The sequence below is a fragment of the Megalops cyprinoides genome, chromosome 1 (assembly GCF_013368585.1).
Source record: "Megalops cyprinoides isolate fMegCyp1 chromosome 1, fMegCyp1.pri, whole genome shotgun sequence".
Classification (NCBI taxonomy): domain Eukaryota; kingdom Metazoa; phylum Chordata; class Actinopteri; order Elopiformes; family Megalopidae; genus Megalops; species Megalops cyprinoides.
The window spans coordinates 41,156,178-41,177,580 of record NC_050583.1 but is presented as its reverse complement, the minus strand read 5'-3'; the positions used below and the strand labels follow the sequence as shown (position 1 = coordinate 41,177,580).

The window sequence follows — 21,403 nt, the reverse complement described above, 5'->3', positions numbered from 1 at the left end:
CGTTGAGCAAAGATGGGGATGCAGTGTTGATAAGTCCGTCTATGTTGATGAGCAGTTTGACGATGCTGGCAGGGCTGTGTCCTTCCCTGCGATGGCTGGAGCAGGAGAGCCTGGGAAGGGGGCGGACCCTCCGCCACACCCCCGCCAGACTGCAGGCCGAAAATAAACCTTGAAGGAAAGACGGCGGAGTTAAACGACTCCTGCAGGGGGTCACAGGTTACAGTTGTGCCGGGCCAAAAGGGTTGCTTCACTCATGTACAGGCATGTTTTGAGGGCGCGTGGGGGCTTGTGCTTTCTGCTGAGGGGCGGCAAGAGCCAGGCTAGAGGGAGGAGAGGGTTTTCAGCTGTTGGGGGTTTTATGTGTGTGTGTGTGTGTCTGGGTGTGTGCCTGTATTATAGAGTAATCGTGAGCATATTTGTGTGCATATGCGTATGCCCATAAACATGTGCATATGTATATTTGTAAACATCCATGCATTGTTTTTCATTTGATTTCTCTGTCCCCTGTGTCTGAATCATTTACATTTATTCATTTATTCATTCTGAATCATTTGAAATATGTGTTGAAATCACAGTGGGCACTGCTACTTGTCCATAAGTCTGTGTGCAGGTTTAGCCTCTTTCCTGAGTACAGTGATGTTGATTTTTTTTGTCTCTTAACCAGAACACAGATAGTGCAGTTAATCACCCCCCCCCCCACCACCATGCTCTAACTCTCCCTATATATTGTGTCCTTCAGCAGTATGAAGCTGTTGAGGAGGAGGGCCATTGCACAGAGCCTTGCCTTCGAGGGTAATGATGTGTACTGCCTATTGACAGTGATTCACCTGCCAACCCTCTAACGCTCTCTCTCCAGGAGTAGGGGGCGGGGAGCGTGATTCTGCGACAGCCGGCACTGAGCATGCTCACGGGCGCCCCCGCGGAAATGGGCACGCGAAGAGTGATGATGTTGTTGACTCACTGTCTCCGAGACGCCAATCAATCAATTACCCGGTCGATACTCATCCGCTAAGCCCCCGAGGACAGAGAATAAGCTCATTGAAACACTCCAATCAATTACTTTTCACCTCTCCGCGGTGGAGGGAGCAGGGGCGCGGGCCTGCCTCGCCGTTCCCCTGAGCTAGGCGGTGACATTGTGCAGGAGCGGGACAAACGGCCGCGGTTTTCAGAGCTCCAGGCTTAATGTCTGCGGGCCGCAGCTAATGGAACAGCGGTAGAGCGCTCTTACAGTGGGCGTTCTTTATTCGTGCGTGCACTCAATCAAACTCATCATCCGCACGCATAGCCGGCTGTTAACGTTTTTTAATAGATATGTACATGCCCGCGCTGTTTTTTCCAGTACTTATATGAGAGTTCGAGGATGTTGTTATTGCCCTTGTGTTCCTTCCTCTAATGTATTTTGCCCACGCTGAGCGCTAGGCTCTGCAGCACAGCAGGGCACGGCTAATTTGTCATTTTAACTTGCTTGAATATTAATGAAGGGGAAGGAGTTGTTATCTCAACTTTGCCGGGCTGCTTTTTCCTGCCCTTAAACGGGCAGAGTGGTGCTGACGTAGGGGTGGTGAGGAGCAGCTGGGAGGTGTTCGTTTGGGAGCCTCGCCGCTCCGACCCCCCTGGTGCCGACGTCCTTCTCCGTCCTCGCCTCACCCCGTCCCGCCCCTGACGGCCAAGGTCGCCGTAGCCGTCCATTTTAATATTAATCTTCTTTTGTGTGTGTGTGCGTGTGTGTGTGTGTGTGAGTAAGATGAGGTCACTCCAGTGGCCCCTGTACAGCATCAATCAAGTTTTCATCCTGACTGCTGGCAGACTCTCTCCCGAGCCCACCTCAACCCCCTTGTCCTGCTCTGGCATCCCTCATCCTCTCCCAACCCACCACTCAGGGGTGCAGGCAGGGCTGATGGGTCTTTGAGTCACTGCTGTCACCTTAGTGCCAGGTCAGTCGCTGCTCGGGTAATGTGAGCCAGCACACAGGGGGGCACGCTGAAGGCGTTTAAGAACAGGGACCAGCTGCAGAGAGGGAGAGGGAGAGAGAGAGACAATGGAAATTGCTTTTGAAGGATGAAAACGAACGTGGCCCGCCATGCACTGAAAACTTTCATACGTATCATAGCATAGAGTCTGTCTGTTTTCTTGAAGAAGTCTCTATATATCTATCTCGCTATAGCTGTCGAGTAAATATGAGATGAAACATTTATCTGCGGGTTTGTTTGGTGAGCTAAAATGGTAGCTGAGTAGGCACCAGTGTACGCCAGTATACCCCCTGTATCTGTCTGACCCTGAGCAACCCTTTACTCTCACTGGCTTTATACATTGTTCCAGCTTCTAACTGCTTTTATTTAAAGCAACCTGAAAACCTGTGATCTAAGTAATTGTTTAGTATTTACTTGTTTGACTTGTAAGAACAAGCATTCCCCTCAGAGGCTCATCTCATTCTGATGTCTTTTCCTTTGCCAAGACAAAGCCTTCCTTTCAACACCACAATGTGAAGCCTCCCTCACAAAGACATCAGAGCACAATCTGTGCTGGTCTGTGGCGTGTGGTGACATTACTTCTTCCTCTCCCTTCAGGATACCTGTTATTCTAATTGACTAAATACGTTAGGACACATATTGTCATGCATTGACACAGTAATGCAATTTAATGAGTCAGTTTAATTTTGTTAGCCTAATGTGTTAAACTTTCAGAGAGGGGCTTGTTGGCGTCATGGATGCACAGTATCATGCTGCTGGGTGTTGGGAATCAGGTCCAAGTGGAAGAAACTGAGAACAGAACCCTTGTGACAGATTGTGCTCCTGCTACGCTCTTTGTATTGATATGTCAAGACATCAATACTGTATCACTTCAGCATGGATAAAAATGTCAAATAAGCCTTTGGCGTTTAGCTTGGCGGAATGGGAAGCGCTCGCTGCAGGTAGGCACGGGACACATATAGCAAAAAAAAAATTGAGGCGCGTGGGCAGGGGTGGGACAAAATGACACAGGGGCAGGCGGAAGGAGGGCGAAATGGCACGATGGAGGGTGGAAGAGGGATTCGTCCAGACATGAACCAGGGGGTTCACAATGAGACACGCTTTCTTTCCCAGGGTGCCTTTGACATCAGAGTTGTTCATATACATCAGTGTGACTCTTGGCAGTCAACAGTCAAAACGAGAGAACCGGACTCAAAAATGTAAAAATGTGAGCATGACAGGACATATGTATAAATCATTATAAGGGATTATTTTTGTCCAAAATGTTTTTGTTGGCAGCTAAGTTAAAATTAAAAGTAGTTTTTAAAATTTATTTCATTTGAAAATGAGAGGGAAACGAGCTGTGTTTTGGTGTGGTCTGTGACTCCGTGTTGTTGGAGGCGACAGTCCGCGGACGTCAGAGGAAATGAAAGGAAGTTGTAACGGAGGTCATTAGCCGCGATGAGGTGCATTGGCTGCGTCACGTGATCACGCATTATGGCTGGAAATTGTCCAAGGACACATCAGGGACGTTACGGCAGCGGCCCGGATCAGCGGGGCCCAGGAGCATGTTGCGCTTCCTCTCACTCAGTCCTGCAAAAGCGCCGCCTTTTTTAAGGAGGGGCATGTCAGGGTTTGGAGCACGGACCCTTGTTTATTAGGAGGTGGAGCAGGCTGTTGTTAACGTTACAGGGCTGCAGCGATCCACCCGCTTGTCCTGCCTATCTAGCCTTGTTTGCACAGATTTGGCCTGGTGGGGGTTTGCGATCAGGCGGCTGGGAGCTGGTAATGAACTCGAAGTGATAAGAAGCAAAACAATCGTGAGGCGGGCGCTCTGATGCAGCATCTTCATTTTTCCCATCCGCATCTGGGCAATAATTGGTCCGAGCTATTCTGAGCACTTTCCCTTTGGCTGCTCATAGCTAGCAACAGGGGCATCGAAACAGAAAACACCTTGTGTAACCTCAGCCGCCCTCCGACCACTCCATACGGCTGCTTCCCCCCCGCACGCCACGTCCTGTAATTGAATTCATTTTAATTGCTCCGGCCCTGAATCGCCTCCAAGCTCCGAGCGCTGCTGTAAACAAGCGCTGAAATAGGTCTTCTGTAATACATGGGACGTTTGGGTTGGCAGGCCGGCGGCGTTTCGCAAAGAGGGAAAGAAAACAAGTGAGCAGACGCCGCTTGTGCCAGCGTCCCCATCCCTCCCATCCCCCCCACCCTCCACACCCCACCCCACCCCACCCCACCCCTTGACAGTTCCTGCACCCCCAACATCTCCGTAAGACACAAAGCAGAATTCGAACATGCCGTGTCTGTATGTCGCCTGACACATGCCTCACTCTCGCTCTCTCTCTCTCTGTCTGTCTGGGTAAAAGTGCTTAAGGAATCAGGAAGAAGATGTTTTCCTCACAGCATCCCGAAAACCTTTGCCACCAGTGTTCCGGCTCAGTCTCCCGCCTCTCTTTGCTGCTGAAGGCTCTGCCCAGCTAATGTTTCATTCTTTCTATTATAATTGCTACAACATTATGGCAACGTTGTGCAATCATCGCGTGCTGGCTCGCTCGCGATCGAGTTCTGCTTTGTGCTTTGTTTGTGCAAAGCTTGTACGCGTGCCATCAGCCGTGACCAAGCGACATTTCGAATAGGAAAATCAAACTTAGTAAGCGCAGAATCACATAGTATCTTTGTTCTGGCTCTAAGGTGGGGCTGGAGGCAGGGATGGAACATTTGTGAGAACCAAAGCCTTTGTCAGCATTATTGTCTTTCAAGGATAAAAGTAAAAGCATGCAGCCAACATTTTGACGGTTGACCACTCATGCATTTATGCAACATATTCATTAGAGGCAGCTCTATTTCTTTAGCCAGATCTGCAGGGCTAGGTTTGGAAAGAGGTAAAGTTAATGGTCCTCAACATTTAATAATAGTAGTAATAGCAGTAAAGTAACTAATATTACTTGCTTACTATTATTCATTTTTAATACTACTGTTACTGTAACTGTTACTAAGACTGCATAGTTAATATTAATTATTAGTGTTTACTATTTCTAATCTTACATTACTTTTTAATTAGGATTACTGTTTGTACTATTATGTGCTAACTGTTACTTACTAATGCTTACTATTACTAATATTACCAGTACACCAGTACTAGCGCACACACACACACACACACACGCACACACACACACACACACACACGCACGTGCGCGCTCATACATACAGATGCAGAAGGCCTGGGTGCTCCCTCTCCCCAGACATGGTGAGGCCCGCTTCAGGTGGAGTACAGTGTTTCAGATGTGGCGTGATTTTCAGGGGATGTGCTCTCAGCCCCTGCACCTCCCTGGTGAGGCAAGAGTGCTCCACAGGCGTGAGATGAGAGAGAGGAGAGGCTGCCCCCCCCCGTTGCTCCAGTGGTACAGTCTGGAAAGATTCTCCCCTATTATACGGCCTTCTGCCGCTGACATTTAGAGCCATTAGTGGGTGTGCTCCAGGATCACAGAGTGCGCTGTTGTATGCCATATATTGTTCTAAGGTTAAAAACCCTCTTGAGAATACCACTCTGGAAAGAAGTGTGAGCTAAAATCATGCCACCATGATTTTATTTATTGTGTCATATCTGGGTTTTCTGAGTTGGTTCCCAAGGTGTTAACCAGAAGAGTGACGGCATGTCAAGTGATCCTTTTCTGTGGGAAATGTGAAAAACAGGAGATAAAGAGAAGGCCAGATGCTACTGGTAAAAGTATTTATAGTCAGTTGTTTTGTTTTGACTTGCTTGATATCATGTTGCTTTTGGCATTATGAAGCTGTTTCTTCTGTTTGCTTTCACCTATATTCCAACCTTGTGTAGGTCTTGTTGTGAATAGTTTTCCGTTCTTTCAAACTATTACCAGGACACCGTAAACTGTGTGTTCAGCCTCAGTTCCGTGTTCCTGTCTGTAGCTTATAACATACACAGCCAAAGAGATAAAACTGGGGAAGCGGTACATGATGGAAACCACCTTAGCTATAATGCTCTTTGGATGCATGAAGCATGCTCGCACATAAAAATACATACGCTTAACCTTCTTTGACCTTTTTTTGTAGTTGGAGTTTTCTTTCAACAGAGGCAAAAACAAGATTTGCTTTGACATTGCATGTGGAGCCAAGCAGGGCTACCGTTAACACACGCACGTCGCAGCTAAACTCAGTGTCTTGCCTTTAATGTGAGGATGGAGCAAACAACCTGGGTGTCCTACCACAAGGCTGGTGAGAAGAACTGCAGCCTTGCCCAGATGAGTGAGTAGGAACTCTTTAAGTTCTCAGAGATTCATATTTGTGAAATACTTTGTGGAATCGGGGAGAGAAATGGACAAGAGGACCAGTGTGAGTGAAGTTGTTGATGTCTAGCTGTGGCTAACAGAGTAGAAAGGCCTCTTGCACAGTGTTGTGTTGCCGCCAGTAATCGGGTTGCCATGTGAAACACGCTAATCAAAGTGAACTCTATCAACAAGTGTTTTTGCTGCTCATTTCAATGTGTGTGCGTGCATGTGTGCGTGCAGACACGCGCGTGTGTGTATGCATGCGTGCGTGTATGTTTTGTTTGTGTGAGTTTGGAGAGAGATGTGTTCACCACTAAAAGTTATGAAAAGGTAGCCTCTAAACTGCTTTAACTACATGTGTGAATGAGACGTTAGTGCAAGTCCAGCATTGTTATCCACTAGGACCGCTGTTGTAATTGTTCACGGCGTAGGTGACCGCATGCTTTACTGGTGAAGTTGTTGTCCTGTGTGTCTCAGTCTTGAAAGCTGACTGCAGATTGCGACATCTTCGGCTGTGGTCATCTGTCAGTTCAATCTCAGACAGTTGTCTTAAAGGCAATGAGGGGAGGGTCATTTTTAACAGCTTGAGCTGTTTAGGAAAGGGTGACATTGAGGAGGTGTGTGTGTGTGTGTGTGTGGTGCGTGTGCGTGTGCATGTGCGTGTGGGTGTCTGTGTCTGTGTGTGTGCGTGTGTGTGTATGTACGTATACACACCCCAAGGGGGGGGTTGTGTTGAGTCTGTCTAAGGTACAAGGCCATGCAGAAACAGGGAATTCATTAAGATGGGGGTTTTCTGGCAAGGTGACCATTATTGGACTGGATTTCCTCTGCTGTATGGTGTTGTTGTCTTCTTCCTTGGACGGATGCATGGCCACGAGGGTGTCGGGTGTCTGTGGGTTTTGGTCGTGGTGGGTCTGACCAGGGCAGGGGAGGTGAAATCCCAGTCAGATCCAGATGGGAGCGTCCCTGGAAAGGATAACCAGATCGCTTGTGTTTACTTCTTCCATGCAGCCAGCTCTCCAAAATCTCATGTAGTGTAGTAGATCAGTCTTTCCAGGCGTATGGTGATTTTGTTTCTTGTAGACTGTTTAGCAAAGGGGGATGAGAGTTGCCCTCTTGGTAAAGGTAAAATGTAGCATCTATCAGGTCATGGCAATAAAGCATGAACTGAGCTGAATTGGGCGGGGCGAGAATGCTAGATTAACAGAGTGAGAGAGGGGAAGGGGAGGGTCTAAAAGAAGAGGTAATCGGTTGTGTCGTCATGGGAAGGAGCACAAATCCCTCGGAGCTTCCCACTCTCGGGCTGCATCACTCACCTCCTTGCCTGTCTCTCCCTTTTATCTCCTCTCACTTTATAGTGCATTCTTGCTCTGCCACCACCCCCACCACTTCATATTTAATATTGAGCAATCTTTTCCATTAGCCCAGCTGTGTAAACAGTAGGACCAGTCCGACATGTTTTCACAGAGAAAGAAATGCTGGAAAATCCTGGACAGAAGGAGCTGTGTACATCGCACTGATAATATACAGCACTTTCATTGGCATACTTTAACCTGTGTGTGTGTGTGTGTGTGTGTGTGTGTGTGTGTGTGTGTGTGTGCGCGTGCACGCACTGTAACCATAGCCCCCCAAAATATTGACCCTCCTAAATGACTTCAATGTGTTGCTTAATGTAAACTAAGACATCAAGGGTTGGGCCAAATAGGGCTGTGTCATTATGTGATTGTTATTCCTTTGGCATGAAAGACACACTTAGTCAGGCTTCACTGCCATTTTAGGACCTGAGAACTGAAATTATCCTTCCAACAACAGATTCACAAGAGCAGTTCAAATAAAAAAGCAGAATAAATATTTAAAGGCAAACGACCATAATGTCAAAATGACTAAGCCTTCACTCATTCAAACCCCCCTCCCAACAGCTCCACTGCTCCACAAGCCTGCAGTATGCTGGTGTACACACAAGCTCCACACAAGCACTGTTTCAGGGTGAAGCCACCAGAGACACGGGATACGGATGCAGCTATGGATCACGCTCAGTAATTTGGTTTCAGACAGACAGTCCCGTACCAATAATGGCGGCCAGTACGAAGTTCCTTCACCACAAACATCATCTCTGGGCCTGTTTTTGCAGGTGCTTGCTCACTGGCATTTGAGATAATTAAAGCATGACCTTTGTGATGGCAGCAGAAATGTCACAGCCCTGTGCTGCTGACAAGTGGAAACACCCAGAGGGGGCCTCAGCAAAACGTCTGGGGTCCTTGCCATCCCCTGTTTCTGCATCTCCCATCCGAGTCCCCCCCATCCCCCCCCTCAGTCGTCAGCTGCAGCCGTCTTCTACCTGCTGACTGCTGGAAGGTCCTTCCCAATCCCCACCTGTCTCTTCTCTCTCTGCCCTGCCCGGCTCCCACAATGCATTGTGTCCCCCTGGGTTCATGGCTGACAAGCAGGCTATAGCACCAACATGAGTTTACACACATACTGCACACACACACGCACACACACACACACACACACACACGCGTGACACACATGCCCTGTCAGGGATGCTCCCACACATCCCTGTTCATGAATGTTTCAGTGCACAGTGTTGGAGTGCCTGGCTTTCTGTGCATGTTCTTATACCGTGTGCACTGTGGGTTTCAAGCCGCCTGCAGAACCGCTCATGTGAGGGACTCTGCAGCGCACTCTCCCCTCGTTTGATCTTTTATGGACTCGCCACACTGGAGGGCCACGAACAGGCAGCAATCCCCACAGCAGGGCAGCGTGGGTGTCCCTACTAAAAATAAAAGGCTACATGTGACCAAATTCTATATCCTTCCCTTAAAACTGCCACGTTAGTCACGTCTCATCTTCTGTTTACGAGCCCAAACGCTTGAGCGTAGAAATATATTTCACACGGTTTTCTGGGGACGGTCCTATGCAATACCCAGCACGTGCTGCATAGGACTGTCGAGTGAGTGTATTGATAGCACGAAGAGTATTAATAGGCTGGGGCTTTCCTGTTGTCTCGTGAATATTCCACAAGAGGATCGTTCCCATTGACCTTGAAGACAAGCTAATGATCTGCCAACCGTAATGTGTAATGCATCCCACCGATTCCAGCAGCATGCTTCATGAAATGCTCTGAAGATCCGTTTACGATGCTGTAGAAGGAGCGAGGCCTCTTCAGCTGTAGGCGCGCTCGGCAGCAGAATGGCGTGTACCTCCCTGCTCTCTGTAGCTGCCAGTGACCTCTTTATTTGTACTCGTGTGCCATTCCCTGGAGACATTCTTTGAAAGCACACGCTGCCCCTCCTGGCCTGTGGTTGGTGGCTTTTGATTATTTATTTAGCATTGGCTGTCTGTTCACATTAAGTCGCGACTCCTCTTTCACCATCCAGTTGTGTCCCCCTGCCCGACAATGGCATGTTTGTGGAACAAAGGTATGAAATTGGGCGGGGGGGGGGGGGGGGGTAGCTTGGTGTATCCTTGGTGTAGGAGACACCAAGCATTCTCTGATTTAATTCTCTGATTTACCTCAGAAGGTTCGGAACACGAAACATAGCAAGGGAGGGAAAAAAAAAACTATAGAAATGGCAGGCAGGCCAAATTGCACATCTGCTCCCCTTTGAACAAGCCTGCCAGCCTGCCTGTTTTATCCCTTAACACACTCAGAGTTACTGCAGAGATGGAAGCCAGCGTGTGTAATTCTGTGCGTCAGCCTCCTCCGCTGGAAGTATATAAATAAATAAGCATTATGGGAGGTACAACAGCCTGCCACTCTCTGTCCCTAAACATTAGCGGTGTGAAGGGGGCCTTGAAAGTGGGCCCCTGGCCTCTCGTCGGGGGAGGGGGGCACGACTGTGTCTCCATTTGTCTTTATTCTGGGACTGCCCATTTGATCACTTGCTGCCCTGACATAACAAGGACGTACGCGCACACTCTCCCTCTCCCTCCTGGGCGCCCAACCCTCTGGCTCATCCTTACCATTCGGGGCAGCGCCGGTCGCGTGTCTACAGCGCGGCTCTACTCGCCTCACACGTATCGTTGGCACGCGAGATTATGTGTGCGCTCAGCCGTGCTGTGTGTTCCCATGAGCCACGCGTGTCCTGTACGTGTGTACGTGCATGGGAAGGCCCTGCGTGTCAGAAATATGCAGTTGTGTGTGGGGATATGTGTATGCTGAGCTTGTTCTTATTCTGATGCGTGCATACTGTATGTTGTGATTTCCTGTACATGTGATGAGTCTCTTAAGGTATGCTTGCTTATACCTAAATATATCTACGTTTGAATAGATGTATTTGTCAGAACTGGTTTCACTGTGGCCATCTCATTGTATCCTTGTTTGATTATTTGTGTGTTGCTGTACATTGCTGATCATCCATGAAAGCAGCTGTGTGCGTGCATGTGTGCATGTGTGTGTGTGTGCGCGTGTGTGTGTGTATGTGTGTGTGTGTGCTCTCTTTAACAAGCAGCGCTCTGGGAGCAGAGCTGGTGTTGAGTGTTTTCCACATCCTTTCTGCTCCACCGGAGACCAGACTCATCAGAATGGGACAGGAACATTTGTATCACGGCCCTCCTCTTTTAGACCTCATAAATATTTCCCAGGCCTTGCATTAGCAGAGGGTCCTGTTCCCGCTTCATCATCTCATTGATATTTTCCCTCCCTGTCTCTACCAGCTCTGTGTCACACACCCCAGCCCACCACTGCATTGCTACCAGCTACGCCTCAAAAGCAGCAAGCTTCCAAATGCACGGAGACTCACCGGGAGAGTCTCACAGTAACAATCTGTGGAAAGGATCACTTTCAAACTTTAAAGGTCATTTGAAGAATTCTGCATCAGAAATCGCATTTCAAAGAATGAGCTGGGTCCCAAGGCCTGTATGTTGCCAAATGGTCTATGAATAAAGGCATTGTTTTTGACCCAAATATTTATCTGGCAGTAACATACGTCCTATATACTGTCTCCCTGATGCACGGTGGTTTAAAATTGAGAAAACGAGTGAAATGCAATGGATTTATCATGGAACAGATTTACCAGTATGCTTAAGTAAATATCAAGAAAGCAATATTTTAGTTCTGGACCACCTCTCTGCTGTCTCTGCTCTGTATTGAAATATGCACATCGGGTGTGAGCGATCAACCACAACACTCTCTCTCTCTCTCTCTCTCTCTCTCTCTCTCTCTCTCTCTGTCACACACACACACACGCACACACACACACAAACATGTATATATAAATGCGAGCATATAAATTAATTACTAACTGCATCGCTATGGAGAGTGGACCTGTGGGGTTTAACCTATTTAGTATCACTCTTAATAATTCATTACTATGATTCATACCAGCGAGCACAACAATGAATTGTCTGAGCAGGCTTTGATCCCTCCTGTCGCTTCCCTCTTTGTTGGGTGAATGTAAGAGGGTCCGTTTCATATGAAAGGCACCCAGCGCTTCAGTAGCATGTTACCAGGTCCCTGTCATAGAGATGAGGCGCTCGGGTTTCCCTGCTCTCCCTGGACTGCTGAGTGAAGCTCTTTGTCCTCTGTCCTTCGTCCACGTACAGTGGAGGGTTTTAATGTGCACTTCACTGCCTTCAATGCTCTTCCTGTTGGCTTTGACCCCCAACCCCCAGCGCATCCCCATCCCTTATCTCTTACACGTCATTTACAGTACAAGTACAAAAAAGGCAAATAACTGCGATAAAGCAACTGCAGGAAATCCAGGCTTTTCAATTCCCCAGGTTATTTCAGTTGCGCCATAAACCCTCAGCCCCAACTTAAAACTTCCTGCAGGCCTGGCCCTTTTTATTTGTTGTTCTTTTTACAGTGGAGAGCAGACTTGGAATACAAAGTCTGTGTTTATGTGGCTGCCTCCAACCCAGGGCGATCTCAAAGCACTTTGCCCATGATCAATAAAAATAAGCCAGTTAATAGATCTCTGACCCCGTAAAGCTGGCTCTCGACCTGATGAAGAGCCCCATACAGCCCCGTCTGAGAACGGGAGCCTTAAACAAACATCTCCTCTATTGGCACTCCAGAGGGCCATGCTGTATAGACTCAGTAAAGATTTAATTAAAGACAGTGCCGGCAATGGTGCTCTGAGGCCCTGTGAGACTGTTTCATTGGTCCTGTGGCCTCACCCCCCCCCCCCCCGCAGTGCTCGGCACCAGAGACAAAAAGTGCTCCCAAAAAGAGGGAAATAGCTGTGTCTTCGAGGTGTGCCATGTAGTAATACAGCCGTCATGACATTAGCACTGAGTTGGCATCAGTTCTCCCTTTAGCATTGGTTCTCCTTTTTGACTTGGATGTAACAACCAAGAATGCAGTCTGAATTTCAGTCTACTATCACATCCTTTGTGAATTCATGTAAACACTTGAGCAATGCTTTTACAGAAGCAGAAGTATTTGAGTCATGGTGAAGAGTTATGAAATTCTCATTGCTGACTGATTTTTTTTTTTTCTTGGAACCTGAAGTGTCAAAGGACAACAACACGTAAATGTAGTTCTGAACAATTCATGTGAAAAAACACAAAGTAAGCTCGTCTACATGTTTGAATGTTGGAATATTTTGTTTTTGAAGGTGCTGTCGACCAATGCACACAAGTGCGTGTAGTAAGCTAATTAGCATCTGAATGAACAGCTTACCCCAGAATCCCACTGTTGGGGTTCCACATGGCATCATACTTGGCACCTGATTCATTTCTCTCGCTGAATGTATCATTAGCAGCTGATGAAAGCAGTAGTGCTCTGCCTGTTTAGACAGGTTGCCAGAGACAGGGAGAGGCCACCAGCACCTGCTGCGACTCTCCTTTCGCACCGCGGCTGCCAGGGGAAGCGTGCGCTCAGCTGCCTCACAGCCACCCCGCTGTGAGAGACCAGTTTATCAACATGGCACCGTAACACAGGCTCGCTATTGATCTGGAAGTCCTTGGGCAAGGGGGAGCAACAGATTCATAAAAGATTCAAATCTCCTGTGAATAATTAAGAAGGCCATTATGCAGGAGATGTGCAGCCATTTTCATCTGGCGAGGCAGCGGAGTTCTGTGAGATGAATCTCCCACCGAGACCTCGGGCCCTGCAGGTTCTAGAGGTAATCAGCGAGCAATCGATTATGAAGTTAAATAATCCTTTCACGTCCAGTCAATGACCCCATTAAGTAATCAAGCCCTTAGGTGGAACGAAAAAACTTAACATTCACTGAAGATCTACTACTGAGATACTGCATACCTGAGGGCTGTGATGACAAAGTGATTTTTGTCCCTATCAAAGTACACCTCTTATATGATATAATCACGGTTTCCCCTGCTGTTTGTAGCCCAAAAACTGAAGACAGGCCTTAACTTAGTGAGCGCGACACACAGCGGTCCACAGTCTCCCGGTAGGGGGTTGTTTCCTGCTACCTTGTGGTATTTAAATAAAGGTTGCCTAGTTGTGGAAACAGCGCTAGTGTGGCTGAATAGTATGCACACTCAAGGCCAAGGCCATATTGAGAGGATCAGTACAGGGTAGTGTTGTTCAGGATAGGCCCTGGTTGCCCGTGCTCCCCAGCCACTCATGCATCTAGTGGCCTCTGCGACTCTCTCCAGCCCTCACCACAGAGCAGCTCTGTGAGGGCGGCAGACAGGCCCAAAACCACAAGGCCGAGACAGCAAACCACCAGCGTGTCTCCTGAGGCCCACGCGCCCAGGCCCTCTGTGGGTTGTGGGGGTTGATGGCCTGCACGCTGCCTGAATGAAAATTCCACCATCCACTTAATGAGAGAGTGTGTGTACTTGGTCCAAATATATATATGTGTGTGTGCATGTGTGTGTGCGTGTGTGTGTGTGTATGTGTGTGTGTGTGTGTGTGTGTGTGTGTGTGTGTGTGTGTGTGTGTGTGGGGCTTTATCTTCTCTCTGTTTGAAAATACACACCCCTACATAATTCACAATCTTAATTGTGTGTTCTGTTGTGCTTTAGGAAAGGCCTCTGGGGGTTTACTGCTGTAATTAATTAAGAACCTTTTCTCTCATTTCTTCTTCTCTTTTTTTGTCTCGGGCACTTTTTCCCACAGTTTTTTTTTTCCTCTTTCAACAGTGATAATGAATGTGTGCATTACTGCAAAACTGGCGAGCACTATCAAAACTCTTGGCTCTCCTAAATTATACTTTATTAAATAGGACAAACTTAACAAGCCCAGTCATTTCAGCTTATGAGTTGTTCTGAAAGCTTTTTTGCAGTAATGATGTTGAAATTGGATTTTTGTTATGTTAATTAGTTCACAGAGAAGTTATAAATGTTGCTTTCCCACACATTTTTGTACTGTACAGGAAACAGTCAATGGAGTGGTTTGTAGAGTTTTTCAGTTCTCTTTCTATCTGTCTCTCTTTCAAGGTGAAGGTTTGGAAAGGGCTAAAGAGTGAGACTGGACCTCAGCTGGTGAGGAGGGGACCATTTGTGAGCACCATGTGACCTCCAGACACACCCCCTCCCTGTAACTACGGCACAGTCACGACCAAGAGGAACTCAGGACTCACCACCCCACCCCCCCATCCCCCCACCAGGCTCTCCACCACATACTCAGGCAGAGCAGGCACTCAGGCCAAGTCATCTGACACAACTCATCTACTCTCCCTTTATATACTCTCCATTGACGGGGTTTTTCTCTCCCCAGTTCAACCGGTGCAAAGCTGCTGGCGAACAGACTCTCTCAGCTCCCCTGCAGAAGCATAAGCAAAAGAGCTGTTCCTTGGCCAACCATTCTCTTTCGTGTGGAGCACATCAGTACTAGACGGGGGCTCTCCCACAGCCAACAGGGGTCTCCCCCTCACCAACGGATCCCCGCGATTACAATCCAGCGCCCTCACCGCTTAATCTGCCTCTCCACCCCGGGCCGGGTTACTGCAAGCCGTCCGGATGGGGACTAATTAAGGCGGGGGCTGACAGACTCCGCAGAGCCACGCCACCGTGCGCCATCCTGACGGCGCCCCACTCAGCGCAGACATGTCCGGCAAAGGCAACTCGGGACCGCACCTCAACGGCTTCCCCATGCCGCCCTACTCTTACTTCTTCCCCCACGTTCTGGGGGGGTTGTCTCCCCCCGCGCTGCCGGGCCTGCCCATCAGCGGCTACAGCACACCCTCGCCCGCAAGTAAGTACCCGCGCTCGCCCGCTAATGCCGGGCCGTCGCCCAAGGGTCTCCATCTGCTGGGGGGTTATAGAGATTACGGCTCGGCTCTGTCCACCAGTTTGACAGGCACCTCTGTGGAGGGTGGCTTATGGCTCTTACGTGTACAGCTGGGATTTTTTTTAGCCGAGGCTCTTGGTAGAGGCACCTGGGATTGTGATGGCAGTGATCCATGAGGGATTCAAACCGACAGCCCTCTGACCAAGGGTGCAGTGACCTAAAACACTGCAGTGCGCTGACACAGCGGCAGCGAGGTCAGAGGTCATCATGTAAAGCACACAAGTACATGGTTATTTTAAATATTTCAGCTTCCACAATGTACAGGCCAAATCCACCACGTTTTTTATCTTACAGGTTAAACAAAAAAGCACCGGTTACTGATTACTGTCAGTCCACAGTGAATATTGTTCTGCAGAGAGCTGTCATTTAGAAAGGAAAGGGACTTGTCAAATATTGTTGTTATTGACAGGGTGAAGCTGGAGGCCACTGTTGATTTGGAAAATGCAAGCAAAGGTACCCAGGATCATAGAGCATAGAGTATATTTGACCTCTGATGTAGGGCTTTTGCAGGGCTTCTTATGCCCAAGACCACATCATTACATGCTGTTCCCTCTTGCACCTACAATGCTTTGCAAAAAATTTCTCATCATGTGTTTTGAAATGTGAACAGCTTATTTGCTATTTCAGTCTCTGTCAAAGCAGTACAGTATTGATGTAGTATTATGGAATATTAAAACAGATTCCAATAGGAATTACAACACCCCACCACAATCTGTCACACTGGTACTCAGCTTTGACATTTTGATCTGATGCCCATATAGGTAAGCAGCATCTTTTACATTTTCACGAGACATGGAATCAATTCAGAATTTTATTGAGCATCTCACTTGACCAAAGGGAGCGGAAGAAGCAACATAACCAGGCGTCATTTCACTGATGTTTCTGTTATTGATTTAATTACACAAGTAAATGTGTCTGCGTCACACACCTTTTTATCCTGCGCATGCAAAAAGGGCGCTCTGATGTCTTTGTGAGGGAGGCTTCACAACTGATCGTGGTGTTGAAAGGAAGGCTTTGTCTTGGCAAAGGAAAAGACATCAGAATGAGATGAGCCTCTGAGGGGAATGCTTGTTCTTACAAGTCAAACAAGTAAATACTAAACAATTACTTAGATCACAGGTTTTCAGGTTGCTGTGAATAAAAAGCAGTTAGAGGTTGGCACCATGTATGATTCCAGAGACCCTCCAGAGATGTTACACGTGCCTGTTGGTCTTAAAGACAACCACAGGGGGGTTAATTTGTTCATACTAACACCTATCTAGTTACTGTTATAGCTTGGAAACAAGCTGGCAAATGAATATTTCATCTGATATTTTGATAGCTTGTTGCTGTATGAATTACTTGAAAAAAATCAAAATTATGCTATGCCTGCAAGTCAGCTTTTGGTGCATCTGGCTGTAGCTGGTGTCCATATTGCATAATTCTGTTGCTAGATATATAACCACAGAGCATTTACAACATAAATTTTGACTTAAAAATAAAATATGTACATCTAATTTACAAATTACTAATGCCAGGAAGAAAGAAAAATGACAAGCCCTGTGCCAGTTTGTCAGGTCTGGAATACACAGACGCACAGCTGTGTCTGAGCAGCCCTCCCATTTGGTGCAAAGCTCTCCTAACCAGTGGAATGTTCCCGGGCCCAGTGGAATGCCATCCTATCCACGACGCCCTAGGAGGCCCGTGACTTGTCCTCCCATGAACCAGGTTGGTTGGTGTGTCTGATGCGCAGCAAGAGTCTGGCCCCGCTGCTCCACACCATCGGTATCAGGTTCTCTGCAGAAACTACCAGCTGCCCTGAGACACAGTTTATTTTCTCTAGCTGTGCAGTTGGGACACCAGGGGCCTGAAAAAACTACCACTGTAGTTTGGACAGGGGCCTGTTTCTGAGTGTAGGGGGTGCATGTGGGGTTTTGGGGGGGGAGTGTTCGAGTCAGGATTGACGTGCCTCCCTACACGAGGCCCTACATTGCTTGTTTTTATCAGTGTACGTGGAGGGTGGGGGAGTTTGGGGGGGGTGGGAGCTCACCCCTCGGAATTGCTGTGTCATTTAATGCTCAACGGAAAGCAAACACTTGGAGCAGGGCAGAGGTTCGAGGGCAGCGAGCAGGGCAGGGGCGAGACCCTTCCCACGTGGAATGTGCTGTGCTGAGCTTGGGGGACCGTGGGGTGCTCGGTAAGGGTCGATGGGGGGGTTGCTGCTGTTCCCACATCCAAGGGGCATGGGCTGAGAAACACATTCAACACCAGCTTCAGAATCACCCCTTGTCACACCAGTGTGTGTGTGTTTACCCAGTAGCGTTCGCTATGTTGGATAGTGCTCACCCTCTCCTCTTAGTCTCCTTCTTTTTGACCGCTCACACTCCAACATGCTTTAGTGTGTACCTCTCTCTACAGTACACAGACGGTGTGAAATACCATGCCCTCTCCTGTCCTGGGAATTCAGTGAAATTCAGAGACTCACCATCATTGTACATGGCCAGTGGTTTCTGTGTCTGCTCCTGAGTGATTAGCTTACAGAAAATCAAAGCCAGCTCTACATTCCAGCGGCCATGAGCTGGCCCTGGCTTTCACTGCATCACCCTCCTTTTCAAGTGGCGAAAGACTAATTCACTTTGCCATGTTATCTGATAAACAGCGTTCTTTACTTAAGGGGGCTAATTATTACACTTGCGTCAGGGTGGACTTTGTGAGCTGTCATATGAGCCGGTCCCTCGTGCAGCCATTCTTCTGTGTCTAAAATTCACAACATGTTGTTTTAGTTTGTTTGAGGAAGCCCCACTGTGTAAAGGGAAATGTCAGGCACAGAGAAGTTTGCATCTAAACAAACTACTGCCTGAAGAAATGCTGCTGCTTTTGGAAACATCTCATGTGGATGCCTAAGGTGCATTTGTTCGTGTGTGTGTGTGTGTGTGTCTGTGTAGATCACTCCTGTATGAAAGGTGTGTTGGTACACGGCTTGGTGCAGTGCCTCTGCCCTGTCCTCAGTACTAAGGCCCTCATTAATGCCAGTGCACGGCACACCAGTAACACTCAATCAGCAGCGTTTACACAGACCCTTTCTCAACACCCACTCCCTGCCCCACACTCAAAGAGATAAGAGCCGCTTTGCAGATTCACTGGCATTGCTCTACCGCTACTTCTGCACCATATCTCTGCTGTCATGTCTTACCATTATTATGCCGTTTAACATGTGGCCACAACCCCTGTGAGATATCACGTTATGGCCCTGTACAGTAATACAAAGAGATTAGCAGACTGACATAACAGACATTAGTCTAATAGTAAAACAGTACATGCGCTGCCATGAAACGCATGATGTAATCATAAATGAAAGAAAGCCCAGTCATGACATAATAAAGAGTACCCCCAACGCTCAGTGCTCTGCGTGATAGACTCCCGCAGAGTCCTTGGCCCCTTTTGTCCGGAGCTCTTAATGAATGGGGACTTTAACCCTGCCGCTAAAGCTGCGTTTGCTAATTAATAAAAGCCTAAAACCTCCCAGCTGCAGGGAGTACTGACGAACTGGGAAACTACTGTTAGACCGCATGAGAGACCGTGTTCTCCTTGTTAAAGCCAGCTGACAGGCAATTAGAGCTCCGTCTCCCCATCACTGCTCTTAGCACTGCAGTGAGTGACAGCTCCGAAGCCGTGTTTACTTAACAATTCCAGTTTACTTAGCAGTGCTTTTCGTTTGTTTACAGTTTGATTAAGTTAACTGATTCAGAAAGCAGATGCTGGATCTGTGCTGCTGTGAGGTGAAGAGGCAGCGGCGCTGCCCCATTCCAGGAATCCGTCCCGCAGGCCGCAGGCCTCCTCCGCCTTGGCAGCGCGATCCCCTCGCTGTGTCACTGCGGTGTGCGACAGGACACAGGCGCGTTCTGCCCCCGAGCGCAGGGCCTGGACCACGTTCAGCTTTTTTTTTTTTCCTCCACATAATGGCTGTGGTTAGGTTTCGGGTTGGGCTGACTGATCCCAGATCAGCTGTCGGGGGCAGAAGTAAACGGCCCATGGAGCAGTGTGGTAGGGGCCCCGTCTCCGCATTTGTGGCAAGCGCTAAAAGGGGATTTCTGGAGCTTGGCAAGCTCTCCCGGACTGGGCAGGTGCGACTCCAGCGGACACTTAACCCCCTTGCATGATGTCACTGTCCCTGAAGCCCCCTCTGCCTGCTCTCTCCGCACCGCAACGCACAGGAAGACATCGGCGTGCCTATAAAAAGAGCCATCTTCCCAGAATTGATGGTAGCTTCCACAGCCAAAGGTCTGAAAGCCATTGTCAGTGAAGATGGATGGTTCCTGGTGAAAGCGGCCCAGCTCCCGCTGGCGCACAGCCGGCAGGGACGGGACTGGCACGGTGCCGGGGGGGAGGAGCCCGTGTCACCTGCAGAGTCCCGGCAGCTCCTCTCCCCCGTCCGCCTGAACTGGAGACCTGCTTGTGGGGACCGTTCGTGGTCGCAGGTCCGTGGGTGAGAGCGTGGTGAGAGTGCAGTGAGGCCTCCCTCTCACCAGCAGGGCTGCGGCTACCTTTAATCTGTCACCTCTGCCTCAGTCACCTGGCGTCCTTGTCACAGGCAACAAACGCAGGAAAAGGCAGAGGAGATACACTAGTGTATGAGTTCCTCAGCTGTCTTGTTGCTCCCTGAAAGTGCTTAAAGCGCAGGTCTGCTTACACGGTCGTTTTAACAGCCTACGTGTCACGTGATCATTCCTTCGGTGGACCGCGTCTGAGTTTCTAAGCCAGACAAGGTCTAGTATTCAGCAAATAGCATTCCTCTGAGTCTCTCCTTCTGTCAATATTATAGGAGAGAGCAGGAGTGGGTCTTGCAGTTTACCTCACCAATTAACAATATTCAGTGAGGTAAACTCTGATGCGTATTAACAAGGAGGCTTGTTTATACGTGCGATGCAGTGGAATGTGGGTTAAAGCAGCAGCCACTTTTGTCCCACAAGTGGAGTTCTATTATCACTGGAGTGCCAAGTTTCAGTGTTCTGTTTCCATGGTTGGGAGGGTTGCTTTTAATATGTATTCTGCTACAGATTACAGAATACTTGCCCTCAAATGTAATTTGTAACGTATTCTGTTAGATTACTTGACGTAAGTAACGTAATCTAAATACTTTGGATTACTTTCTGAACACTGTGTTTTTAATTTTTAAAAGTATGTAAGTAAAAGTGTGCATGTGGCATATACTGGTTGGGTGATTCTCACGAACTGTGTTTGGTGGTGCTTGTCCCACAGACGCTAGTGTCTCATCTGCCGCTAGAGCTCAGAGGTCACTGATTGGCTAAAAGTTCCCGCCGTCAGCCAGCAGCTTGTCCTGCTAGAGTCAGTATTATGTAAATGAGTGATGTCAAAATCTAAATAGCTAAACTTAAGTGATTTTTTTTTCTACAATACATAAAATACAGTCTGTATTTTTTTATTATGATAACATTTCACATAAAAAAAAAACATTTAAAGCATTTTGTGAAAGTTTTATAAGGACGTGCACCAGTATAATTCTCATTACCGATATGTTTTATGATGAAGGAAAAAGACTAATTAAAAGGTCTGTTTTACTGAACTTTTCACATTTAGACAAACAGGTGCATGAAATGATCACAACAGTACATTAAAAGTAGTTTTCAAAATATTTTAATATACTTTTTAAATAAAATTTCTCTCATTACCGAAATACAGAAGCCATTTGAAGTACCATTTTTTCAAATTATTTCTTTGTCAATTGAAACCATTCAATTGGCAATGGTTTTTTAAAGAATGGTCATCCGACTAAGGTTCTGAATGGTTATTTTTAGAATGTTCACTTAGCATTGTTGTGACTAACATTTTGGCACCCCCATGTTAAGGCTATGGGCATTTCATCATAGTTTCTTCAGAATTGTAAATGTTAATTCAAAAACTGGACATTACACGAAAACATGAGTTAGAAAAGGCACACGCCACCC

The 21,403-nt window shown here is 47.8% G+C and overlaps 1 long non-coding RNA gene across 1 annotated transcript in view; it reads left to right on the top strand.

Annotated features, from left to right (window-relative positions):
• The window catches only part of LOC118777919, a 70,692-nt gene extending 55,338 nt beyond the window's left edge, over nucleotides 1-15,354 (top strand). The window contains exon 3 of the long non-coding RNA XR_005004979.1: nucleotides 14,606-15,354. This is a non-coding gene — a long non-coding RNA (uncharacterized LOC118777919). The remainder of the gene's footprint in view (nucleotides 1-14,605) is intronic.
• Nucleotides 15,355-21,403: the final 6,049 nt, after the last annotated feature.